This window comes from Protopterus annectens, chromosome 3.part0 (assembly GCF_019279795.1).
Source record: "Protopterus annectens isolate FY-2018-M chromosome 3.part0, PAN1.0, whole genome shotgun sequence".
Taxonomy (NCBI): domain Eukaryota; kingdom Metazoa; phylum Chordata; order Ceratodontiformes; family Protopteridae; genus Protopterus; species Protopterus annectens.
This window is the reverse complement of record NC_056731.1, coordinates 516643358-516656292: the sequence shown is the minus strand read 5'-3', so window position 1 is coordinate 516656292 and position 12935 is coordinate 516643358.

Here is a 12935-nt window from a genome sequence, read left to right as displayed (position 1 = left end):
CATACGGACTGGTAAGCAGGTTGTTGCTGGCATCTCTTATAAAGTGTGTCTTACTAACTTTATCTTTCTGTCTTTGCCTTGTAACCCGATATGGTTTCTTTGTGCCATCTACTAAGCAACTTTCCAGAAACTAGTACAGTGCCTCTGATGCCTTGTTCTTTGCTAATGCAGCTCACAATTTCTTAGCTTCCTTTAGCTAACCAATATTCCTTCCTAGCCTGGTCCCTCTTTTTTTACACTTTTCCTGCACTCCTTTATTTTGATGACTTCCTGAACGTCTGCATTCCACCACCAGATTTCCTTATGTACCTTATTTCCATACCTGGCTTGACCACATATCTGTTCTGTAGTTCTCACACATGCTATTCTGAGGCACTGCCATTCTTCAACTTCACCTATTTCCTCATTCTTGAGGTGCTAGAGCCCAGAGTATTTCCTTCAACTGTTGTGCCTTCTCTCCAGTCATCTTTCAGGTCTTCAGCCTGGTTGCTCTTAGCCTTAGAGCCTTCTCTAACCACTGCTTGCAACACATTGCGTCAACCAGTGGTTTATGTTGTGGACCAACTTTTTCACTAGGGTTGACTTTGCAATCACAGATTCTACCCTAGTGCTTTTCTTAACTAGGAAGTCTACCAGAGTTGCATGTTGCCATTGCTGTATATGATCTTGTGACTATGACATTCTGAACCATGTGTTGGCTACTATCAAGCCACTTGCCAGACAAGGTCTAGAATCCCCTTTATTACTTTTGCCCCAGTCATGTGAACCCAGGCAGTCCTCATATCCTGTTTTATCTGATGTGATATGTGTATTCAAGTCACCCCATTAACAATTCATCTCGACATGCTCTATACAGGTTCTGAACTGCTTCACTATCACAACCTAGCTGTGGGGCACAGGCTGAGATTACTAATACTGACCTATCATTAGGCCGGAGTCCGACTGCCATGAGTCTGTCACTAATTCTGAGGACATCCCCTCACAGCTTTTTGAAGCCTCTCCCCCTCATCACAATTCCCATACCACTGTACAGTAGACTCTGGATCCCAAACCAAGTGTCTCTGCTGCACTGTCCTTCCATCTAGACTATTTGATACACAGGATGTCCACCCTCCTACTTACTATCATGTCAGCAACTTCCAAGCTCTGTTCTGTCAGTGAACCTACTGAGAGAGTGTAGCAATTCTTAGCTCATGCTTGGCAGGTTTATTGGTTTTACATTCCAGCTTTTTGCTCACAGCTATCCCAGATAACCCAAGCTGGGCAACTGGACACCAGCTGGCCAGTACCTTATTGACCCAGGGTTACTGGGCTTTACAGTGGGCACACACTGGCCATAGGGGCACATACACCCCTCCAACTATTAGCACAGGTCTCTGATGTAGGTCAGAGTAAGCCAGGTCTTCAACTCACTCACTGGCAATACCCATGCCCATTTGCCAACATGACAATCATAACAAAAAATTATGTCTTACCATAACCTGGTATCTGTGCTGTCCATCTTCATTCATCCTCATGATAGGGTCTCGGATCTGGCTCAGCCACATTTTACAGACTTGGATAAGACTCTTGAGCTCCTCCCTCTTACCCATAATAAACTACACCCACCCAAGCACCTTAGATTGAGTTTGTAGATTCATCATCCATTGATAAACAAGAGACAGAATATAAGAAAAGCAAATGAGGCTCAGACATGGGACCGAAGTGTCCCTCCATCTTCCACAGATCCTCTAGAAGAATAAGGCAGGGGGACAACTGGGTGGGAGGTGAAGCTGTGTGAAGATGGACAACACAGATGCCAAGCTATGGCAAGACATGGCTATCTAATCCGATGTTGTCCTCTTCATTCCTCCTCATGATAGGGTCAGTCCCCAGTTACGTGATTCCTGGGTGGCCCTCATGGAAGGCTATGCTGGAGCACCATCAAGCAAAAAGAAGCCCTCCTCCTAAACACAACATCCAATCTGTAGTGTGCAACACAAGTGTGACTGTTTGACCAGGTGGCTGCTGCACAAATATCATTGGAAATGATCTAGTAGAATACGCTCTTGGAGGTAGAGGCAGTTCTAAGCCTCTCTGGGAATAAATGAAGGTGATACTGTCAGTGATCCATTTTGCCAGTGTGATTTTAGACACCACTCTGCCTAGTTTGTCAAAAAGGCTATAAAAAATGGTCTGACTTCCTATGCTGCTTTGTTCTGCTTTGCTCTATGTAGTTAAAAACGTAGTTCTCTATGAACATCAAGGAGATGTAGAATATACTCTCCTTTGTTAGGAAACTTTGGAAAGAATACTGGTAACTGAATGGACTGGTATGCAGTGAAACCCTGTCTTTTTGAAAAATGATGTATGGAGGTTTGGAAGATAACGCTTGTAGTTCAGAAATTCTCTTTGCTGAAGTAATGGCTACTAAAAAGATAGTGTTCCATGACAAATACTTCCAAGTCACAACTAGCTGCTGGTTCAAATGGTCTTTGACTTAAACTTTGCAGTCCAACAGTGAGATCCCATAGTGGGGGGAAGATCTTTAGTGGGTGTGGTCTCAACAAAAAGACACCCTTCATAAAACACTCTGCACAACCTAAAGGTAGATAAGGATGGAGATAGACTCATATGAAAACTGGAAATTGCTGCTAATTGAAGCTTGATTGTAGAAAAAGTTGCTCCTTCTTTAAACAGGGTACTAAGAATAAGCAAAATGTCTAAGATGAGTGCTGAGAAGGAATCAATATTTTTACTTGAAGCCCAAACAATGAATCTGTTCCACTTACTGTTGTAGAACTTCTTAGTGGAGACTTTTTGAGAGGCTAGAATGATGTTGCAAACTGGGAAGGCAAGCATGGACTGTCTTGCTACGGTCGGAAGTGGAGAAACCATGCAGTCAGTCTGAGGGCATGAAGGCAGTACAGTTGTGTACACTTACCACAGTCATTACATTTAGGGTAATGTGTTGGCAGGTTGCCCTCAGTCAGCCTGACAAAGTCTTGTGTCCTGCGTTGGTTGCTGTCCCTTCTTCCATGACGTCAGGGGTATAAAACATGCAGCAGACGCTATTATATTAGTTTTTCTTGCCCCAGATGTCAGGTGCCCCCCAAATGGGGAGCAAATAAAATTAAACACACAAAAAATATACCTCCAACCAAAAGCAAATAGACCAAAAGGGCTTTTAAGCATAGTGAAATAAAGTAGAAGTATAGCCAGAGAAAAATAGGGGGCTAGAGGGAGGGTAACCAGGACTGCAACAGTGAATGCACTCAAACATCTACATTTATGGTAAGTACACACAACTGTACTGTGTTCATGTTTCACTGCTGCAGTCATTACATTTGGGTAGATTCCTAAAGCTATGGTTGGGTGGACGGAATTATACAGCATTAGGACCAGCTATAAGGCCCTGCAGGATAGCAGTGGCAAAGCCAGCTCTGGATTTAGAGAAAAGTGGTAAATGGTAATGTTTGGTGAAAGTATGAACTGAGCTCCAGGTAGCTGCTTCTAGAATGCCCCTGGTAGGAACACCTCTGAGAAAGGCTGTTGAAGTAGATGCAGCCCTGGTGGAATGGGATCTGATCCCCTGGGGTATAGTTTTTCCATGGTGCATATAGCAGAAACGAATACAATGGCTTATCCTTGGAAATGGTTTGCTTTGAAATAGACTTTCCCTCTGCCCCTGCAGCAAATGCCACCAGCAGTTGTTCAGATTTTCTTTGAGATTTAGTCCTGTTTTAAGTAAAATCTAAGTTGTCTGTGTACATCCAATGAATGCAGAATCTGCTCCCCCTTGTTCTGTGGATTGGGAAAGAAAGTTGGCAAATGAATTGTCTGATTAAGAGCCACACTGGATACCACCTTAGGCACGAAGGATGGATTGGTCCTGAGAGATACCCTGTTCGCATGAAAAATGAAGAAAGGCTCCACTGCCATAAGAGCCTGTAATTCGGAAATCCTTCTAGCTGAAGTGACTGCTAAAAGGAAAGCTGTTTTCCAGGAGAGAAATTTTAAATCTGCAGTAGCAGCTGTCTCGAAAGGAGGTAGAGTGAGCTTCTACAATACAAAATTGAGGTTCCAGGCAGGGGTTGGAGCTCTCCTGGGTGGTCTTAAGTTTTTGGCCCCTCTGAGGTACTGCTTTAGCAGAGGATGAGAGAAGAGATGAGGTTGTGTGTTGTAATGAGCTGAAATGGCTGAGGCATGGATTTTTATGGAAGAAAAAAAAGACAGGCCCTTGTGAAGCATCTCAGTTAAGTATTGCAAATTCTGAGGTAGGTTGGGCACTGCTGTGTTTACCCCTTGAGATTAATTCCAGGCACAGAATATTTTCCATTTGTCAGCATAAGATTTTCTAGTACTAGGTCTTCTCACCTCCAAAATGGCATCCATTACAGGTTTGCTGGGGGATGCTGAGGGTGAATTTAGGGGATGAGCCACACTGCAAGATTCAAAGTTTGGAGCCGAGTGTGCAGAATTTGGTTATTCTGCTAAGACAGTAAGTCTGAGGCAGGTGCCACGGTGGAAGGTGTGTGACGATGCACAGGAGTGGGTACCAGTGTTGGGGAGGCCAGTCTGGAGCAATCAAAATCATTTTTGGTTTGTCCTGTTTGACTTTTAGTATAACTCTGGAGAAGAGAGGCAGAGGGGGAAAAGACATAGACCGATAGTTTTTTTTTCCAGCTGAAGGTTAGAGCATCCACTTTCCAGGCTTTGTTGTGACGAGTTCGTGTATAAAATTTGTCCAACTGATAGTTCTGGGGTGAAGCAAAAAGATCTATGTCTGGGCTCCCCCATTAGCGCGTCAACATGTTGAAAATCTGTTAGGCAAAAAGATCTATGTCTGGGCTCTCCCATTTTCATATCAACATGTTGAAAATCCGTGGTTCCAGTTTCCATTCATGTGGGTCCATGAGATTTCTGCTTAGTTCGTCTGCCAGAGTATTCAGCTTTCCTGGCAGGAATTGAGCTTGCAGTTGCACTTGATAGGTCAAGGCCGTGTTCCACAATGCCATGGCTAGTCTGCAAAGGGGTTAGGAGTGTGTACCCCCCTGCTTGTTTATGTACCACATAACCGTTATGTTGTCTGTCTTATCATTAATTGTCCTGGATGATGGTAATCCTTGAAGGCTGTCAGTGCATTCTATACAGCTAGCATTTTTTTGATTGATATGAAGGTGCATTTGATTTGGGCTCCACTTGCCCTGAATGCACTTGCCTGCCAAATGAGCCCCCCAAGCATAGCCTGATGCGTCTGTAGTTAGGGTTTGGGTGGCAGGGGGTGGTGTGAATGGCAGTCCCTTGTTTTGGTGGCAGGCCTCTGCCCACCATAAGAACTCCAGTTGCAAGCAAGGTATGATAGGAATCATTGTTTCCAGGCAGTGACAATGCTGACTCCATAGACTTTTTAAATACCACTGAAGTTTCATCATATGCAGTCTTGCATACGGAATTAGAAGAATGCAGGAGGCCATGAACCCCACGGCTTGCAGTATTTGCCTTGCAGAAAGCAAGATTTTTGTGGCCACCTGTTTTGAAGTAAGTCACCAAATGAATTTGCTTCTCTGGCATAAAAGCCATCTGGGCAGTTGTATTCAAGCTTGCACCCAGGAAATTTTTTGAGAGGGTACCATTTGTGATTTATTTTTGTTTACAGTGTACCCTAGACAAGTTAGAACCCTTTTTACAAATGCCAGATGTTTTAGAAGAATGCCCTTGTTTTCTGCCTGAATCAGACAATCGTCTGGGTATGGATATATCTGAATATTTCTTTGCCTGCAAAATGCAATTACTGGAGCCAGGCACTTTGGCTCATCTACTGTGCCCAGGGTCTTTACAAAGGGCACTGCAGAGAACTGGTAATGCAAGAAGCCTGCTTTGAAGAGGAGGTATCTTCTGCAAGATTCCCTGATTGGGATATGTAGGTAAGCCTCTTAAATCTAGAGTTGCCAACCAGGCATCTTTGCCTAGCATAGGAAGTAACTGGTGAAGAGTCAGCATCTTGAATTTTGGGATGTCCAGAAAGGTGTTTAGAGTAGATAAGTCCAGAACTGGACGCCAAGATTTATCTTTTCTGGGTACCAGGAAAAGTCCTGAATAGAAAACCTTGTCCCTTTTCCTCTTCTGGTACTAGTTGAATAGCCCTCATGCTCATGAGGGAAAGTACTTGTTTCTGGGCCTCTGTCCACTGCTTTGGGGGCAGGTCTGGCCATCAGTTTGGAATTGGCAGCATGTGGAAATGAAATCTGTATCCCTGGGATACTACATTTAACACCCATTTGTCCTGGGTTATAAGTTGCCAGTTTTTTGCATGAAGAGCCAGTTTTCCCCACAAAGGGGTGGCTTTAGGTAAGTGCTTGGTAAGTGTAAAGGGAGGTCATTGAGACTGCTTACCATAGGGAGGTGTCTTGTTGTTTCCAGATTTGGAAGAGGAGGCACTCCATTGTTTTGTTCTGAAAGTCCCTTGGGACTAAAACCTGGTGCTTTTGGAATGTCTGGATTTGAACTTGAGTGGCTCTCGAAGGAACCAGTTCTCAGTAGGCCAGTGTCTACTAAATCTTGGAGATTGTACTTGTAAGAAATCGTTCACAGTTTGCATAGATTTAGCTTCATCTTCCATCTTTTTTAGAATTTTTTCAGCCTTATTACCAAAGAGACGCCCTGTTATAAAGGAGCATCTAACAATTTTTCTTTAACATGATCAGGCAGATTTTGCTCTTTGAGCCAAGCATGCCTTCTTAGCACAGACCCAGTTACAGCAGCCCTGCAAGAGGCCTCCAAAGAATCAATACCACATTGCAAAGTATGTTTTCCAACTTGCTAGGCTGAATGCAATAAATCCTGTAAATCTTTAATTTTCCACACAAATCAGAAATCAACCTTATTTTCTGTTTAAGCAGTCCCATGATATGCTGCTGATATTTTAGCATATGAAATTGACAGTTTAAAGCCCTGATTGCCAGGGTTGCAGAAGTGTAAACCTTCTTACCCCATCTATCCAGCGCCCTGGAATTTCTATCAGAAGGGGTAGGCTTTTTAGCAGTAGAAGCCTTAATGCCCTTGGAACCTTAAGAAATGGTTTCAGGATCTGCAACATGATTTTTGAAAAGGAATTTGTGGGAGTCAGAAACCCTATAGTATCTGTCTGGCTTACAAGGATCCAGAGGCAGAGAACCAGGAGCCATACTAGCTTCCGAGAAAACATCAACAATGTCTAGAACAGGAGGTATAGCCAAAGGCCTATGCTGAGGAAGAAGAAGAAAAGCCTAAGTCTCTTTTTAGATTCAGAAAAATCCTAACTTTCCCAGTAGAAATGTTCCCTTAAGGTATGCAAAGTTTCCCCAAAAGAAAAATGCTCAGGGGGAGAAGCAGAAGGAATGGAATCTTCTGCATCAGAGTTCTTCATTAGAAAAGTCAGAAGAAATAGAATCCTGTTCAGAAGATTCATAATCAACATCTTGCCTAGGCCTCTTAGAGGGGGGGGGTTGGCTACCCCTGATCAGAGCAATTAAGTCTTCAGCCATTTTGATCATTTGTTTTTTAGGCATAGGTCGAGACTTTGGCCTTAGTTTTGAAGATGGCATTGGTCTAATACACAAATCTGTAGGCCTGAAAACACCCTCAGAAGCCAGTGCCTGCACAGCGGCTCTGGACCCATCCAAGGTAGAGACATCCACGGGTTCCATAACTGAAGCATCTCGCGGCACATCAGACTCTGAATGGGTCTCAGTAGAGGCTTGTGAATCAGAAGTAGCAGGTATCAGGGTCTGCAAAACCGCCCGAATACTGGCGACTGGCTTAGGAGAAACGTAGTCGGCAGTTTTGGACCTCAACGGCCTGTCTCTGTCTTTTTCTTTGCGTTTTTTTAGGTATTCCGGTAGTCTGATTGCTAACAGACATTTCTGGATAATTAAAGCGTGAGCCAAAATATTTAGAAGCAAAAATGTACCGGCATTTGATAGTGCGTTGATTAAATAAAGCACAGAACAGACAGCAAAGTATGTTGTGGTCAGAGCATAGGCAAGGAATACAGTACAAATGAAAATCCTTATGGAGGTATTTGCTTCCCACAAGTAATGCAATTATTAACTTTTACTGAGATCGGTAAGGAGCAAGAAAAAGTTTCTCCAATGGGGTACTTAGCTTTTGACTTTGGATCTGAAACTCAAACGAAAATTTCAGAAGTCGGCCGACCGGCACTTGCCAACTGCTTCTGCTTCAGGCACTGCACTGCAAAAAAGACTAATGTAATGGTGTCGGCTGCATGTTTTACACCCCTGACGACCTGATGTCACGGAAGAAGGGACAGCAACCGACGCAGGACCCAAGCTTTGTTAATCAGGCCAACTGAGGGCAACTTGCCAGCAGATTACCCTAAATGTAATGACTGCAACAGTGAAACACTAAGAACATTGGGAGGCTGCAATCTTGACAGGCGAGAGAGAGAGAGGAGATCCTGTCTTGGCTCCAGTATCCAAGGAGGATGTTTTAGATGGAACCAGAGGAAGAGGAACCAAATCTGTTGAGGCCAGAAGAGGGCAATGAGGATGAGTAAACTTTTCAGCCTGCTTGCCTTCTGAATAAACTTCAGGATAAGCATACAGGAGACCCGGAGGCCAATCATGCACCAGAGCGTCCCGGAGGGGGGGAGGGGGGGATCAGAGTGAAGAACTCGCTGCAGTTGTTGTTGAGGGGAAGAGGCAAAAAGGTCACAGCAAGGTTTACCCCAACATTTGAAGATCACGTTCGCCACTCACCATGCAGAATCAGGACAGATCTGCTGTTCGTCAGCTCATTGTTTTTCTCGGGGAATGTGCGCTGCAACCAGGAGGCAGTCCGAAGATATTGCCCATTCCCACATCCTCATGGCCTCCCTGCACAAAGGATAAAAACAGGTTCTTGCTTGCTTGTTGATGCATCAGACATGTCAGTGTGAATAGCAATAGTCCCCAGAGGAAGTGACCTGAAAAGCTTGCAACGTTAGGAAAACTGCTCTCATCTCAAGGACACCGATATGCATCCTGGTCTCCAGGGGTGACCATCAGCCTTGGACCATCTTCCCCATGTAATGCCCCCTCCACCCCAACTGGGAAGCGTCCATGGTCACTGTGGCTATTGGAGGGAGAATTGAAGAGTCTGTCTAAAAGGAGGTTGTCTGATAGAATCCACCAACGGACAGGATATTTGCAGATTCAGTCTGATGGGAATAGATAGAGGCTGGTATAGTATAGACCATTGTACTGCTAATGTGTCCATTGAGGAATTTGCATGGAAAACCTTGCTAGAGGAATTAAAATCACTGCTGACATGGTCCCCAGAACTTGTAAGACTAGCTGTGCAGGGTGGACTGGTGGGATAACAGTTCCCCAACTTGACTTCTCAGTGCAGTTATGCGGGTCAGGGAAAGAGAAGTTATTTGACTTCTCTTGTTCAACTGTGTTCTTATGAATTCTAGGTTCTGCACAGGAGTCAGATTGGACTCGTTTAAATTTATGGTGATGCCCAGGGAGTGTTGAATCAGATAATCTCTGGCTTGGACAAGCTGATGCCATGTGGGAGCAGTAAGGAGCCAATTCTCTGAAGTATGAAACACATGGAATCCTTAAGAGTCTCACATGAGCTGCTACAACTGCCATGCATTTGATGTACACCCGGGGGGGGGGGGGGTGAGCCCAAAGGGCAGTGCTTTGAACTGTTAAGTGATTGGCTGCCATCTGAAAGTGCAGGTCATCTCTTGGAGTGCCTGTCTCTTCTGATGTAATAGTACGCATCCTTGGGATCTACGGAGCGCATCCAATCATCCTTGTGCAAAAGGGGCAGAATGGGCTGAACTGTAACCAATTGGAACTTTGACTTCTTTATATAAAGATTCAATCTGCTTTGATCCAGTATGGGTCTTAGGTCCCCTGTTTTTCAGCACAAAAAGAAGGGGGAGCAAGTTCCAAATCCTCTTTGTTCAGTCAGGACCTCTTGGATGACTCTTTTGCAGCAATTTTTGAATTTCTTGGGTTGCCTGCTCCCTCTGACTGGGTGGCACGTCAGGAAATTTTTTGCTGGTGTTTGCTGGGAGGAAAGAAAAAGGAATGTAGTAGCCTCTACATATTACGTTTTGCACCCAGGAATTTGTCAAGCAAGTCTAGGCTTCTGGGTCCAAAGAAAAAGTCGAGCCTCACCTGCTTCTAGAGATGGAAAGTCAGGCAGTGCTTCAGCAGCATCGATTGGGCTCATCAGAGAACGTGTCTCTGAAGTCCTGGTTTTGTGAACCCCCTCTGCCACTAGGAAGACGTCTACCATTAACCCCCCTCCTCTGCCTTTGGAGGAAGGGTCAGCTCGCAGGTTCTGGAAAGGGCCTTGGGATTTATGGAATTACATTTTCTTGCCTTCACAATGGTTCCTCAAAAAGGATCTCTGAGGCAGAAAAAAATTGATTCCTATGGCAGAAAGGGTCTTCCCATCCTTTCTGCAGTGGGTATGTGTGTGTACGTCTTAACAGATGGCTAAAACAGTGATGAGCCATCAAAGGGGGCATTAACAAAGGATGCCTTAAAGGGGTCTGCAAAATCCCGTAGTGACAGATGAAGCTCCTCCATAGCCACTGACTAAGAGAGAGAGAGAGAGACATAAGCTAAAAGCTCCTTGATCAGATCTCTCTGAAGCCAGGTAAAGTGATTAGTATCTAATAAAAACAGCAGTGTCACAGGGTTTCCAACACAACACCAGAGTGAAAAATTCTCAAATTGTTTAATATCTTTCTGGTACCTTGGCTTTTCACCTTCAAGGTATACTAAACAATACACTCCACCCCTCTTTTATACATACCTACTTAATACCAATCAAGCAAAGTTCATAATTTCCAGTTTTTTTTTTTTTTTTTTAAAGGGCACAGATTAGAAAATACAGTTTTTATTTTTACACAAACTATTTTAGCACCACATATTTTACACTAATATTTCATTTATATAAATAACATTTTATTTTTTACATTATAATGTCAAATCACTATCAATATTCATATCCCTAGGACACTAAAAAATCAAACCAGTACTACAACCCCCCCCCTCCCCCCCAATGACTGGACATGAAATGCTCAGCTATTGGGCTACAGATGTTCTATTACTAATGTCCCTTAGGTGCTCCTGAATTCTTACCCTTACCTTCCTCTTAGGTCTGTGAAATATACCATTTTACCCTTTCACATGTACAACCAACAATGTAAACAACACCCCGTGAGTTGCAAGTATAAATTTCCCGTGCTTTGTACCTTTTCCCATTTATTTTCTTACCATTCAAATTTCATGCCCTATTACACACACAGCAGTTACCACACATTTTTATTCCTGTCCTATCCATGTAAGGGGTAATTCCACCCTCATTGCTCAAAATTTCTTTCAAGTTTACAAACCCACCATATGAAAAGGTTATGTGGTCAGGGAAAATTCTTCCTATATCCATATCTTCTTTCACCATATATCAGAAGTTTCTAACAACCTTCTCCAACCTCTGGCTAAATGGTGAAAATTTTGTCACAAAAAATGGGAAGTAATTTAATGACCGCATTGTAGAAGTGGCTGAACCTGTCCAATGCTCTAGATGCCTTGTTAGGCAGATGGACAATGGCACTTTCCTCTGCAAGTTCTCTCTCAGTGGCTGCTGCTACCATGATGGCAGCAGCTACAGGACTCTTACTCCAGAGTTTTCTAGCAGCTGGTGGGACCAAGAACCTACTGGTGCACTTGGGAATGGGTTTGATGGTATCCAGTTCCTTCCATGCCCAGCAGGAAACCAAAGGTCACCCAGGATGCAAATGGGCCCACCCCAAGACCCTCCAAAAACAGTGACTCCTTAGGAGGAGGTTGGTCAGACCACCCACCTTTCTGCTTCATGATTTCTACAATGTCTCCAACATTGAGGGGATCTTTCTTTCTCAAAGTCAGTGTCTTCAGTTAATGACTCCACCGGGGAATCAATGTGCCTTCTTTTGCACATCCTCCATGGGGTACTCCAGGGAGAAGGAGGGGATTCTTCCTGGTCAGGGAGATCCTGGAGACTACTTGGGACAAGATGACTCAGGACAGAATGTGTGTGCTCAAGAACCCGATCCAATGGGGGACATAGATGGCAGTTCTCTTCTCCGCCACGGGCAAAAACCCTTTCCACTACTTGGAAGGCCAACAGACCCAGAGAAGCCTTCTCCACCTCCCCCAGAGCTGAAGCAATGAGGGGCAGGAGGCTAGGACTTGCACCAGATCTGTGCCCTCCATAGGGAATCAGACCCGAGCTGTCAAGAGCTGAAATGCCCAGGGGGAGGGACGGTTCCAATAAGAATGGAGCTGACCCCACTCTCCCAGATCTGATGCCAACACCTCTGATCAGCAAGGGTCAGGAACAGGGCTGATCAGGGGCATCATGGGGGTCAAAAAAGGTGGCTTCCCCGGCACCGAAGCAGACACTCTCAGGAGTCTAAGAAATCAGAGGTGAAGAGGAAGGAGGTGACAGCGTAATTACTTCAGTTGGATCGGAGGAGGCTTGTGGATCCAAAAAGGTGGACACTTTCTTCAGATCGAAGGAGGTTGGATCCAAAATTCTTTGTTTTGTGTCTCTGCTCCAAGGCGTCTCTCAAGGAAGCAGAGAGACCATTTCTTAGCCTCTTTAGAGGAAGAGGACAAAGCCACAGAGGGGTTCTGAGCCTCAGAAGCTCAGACCCCCCCTTAAAATTAGTTCATTGCGCTTATCCTCAACAGCACATGGACGCACAAACTTCAGACAGCTTTCAGATTATCAGCACCTAAACAACAGATGCACTCCTTGTGGGCATCTTGATTGGGGATCTTGTGCCCACAAAAAGTGCAACGCTTAAAACCGAGACAGGGTTTTGTCAGACAACTCCAACAAATGAATCCTGTCCCTGAAGCTTGCCAAAAACATCCACAAGGTTCAGCTCTAAAATTAATGTA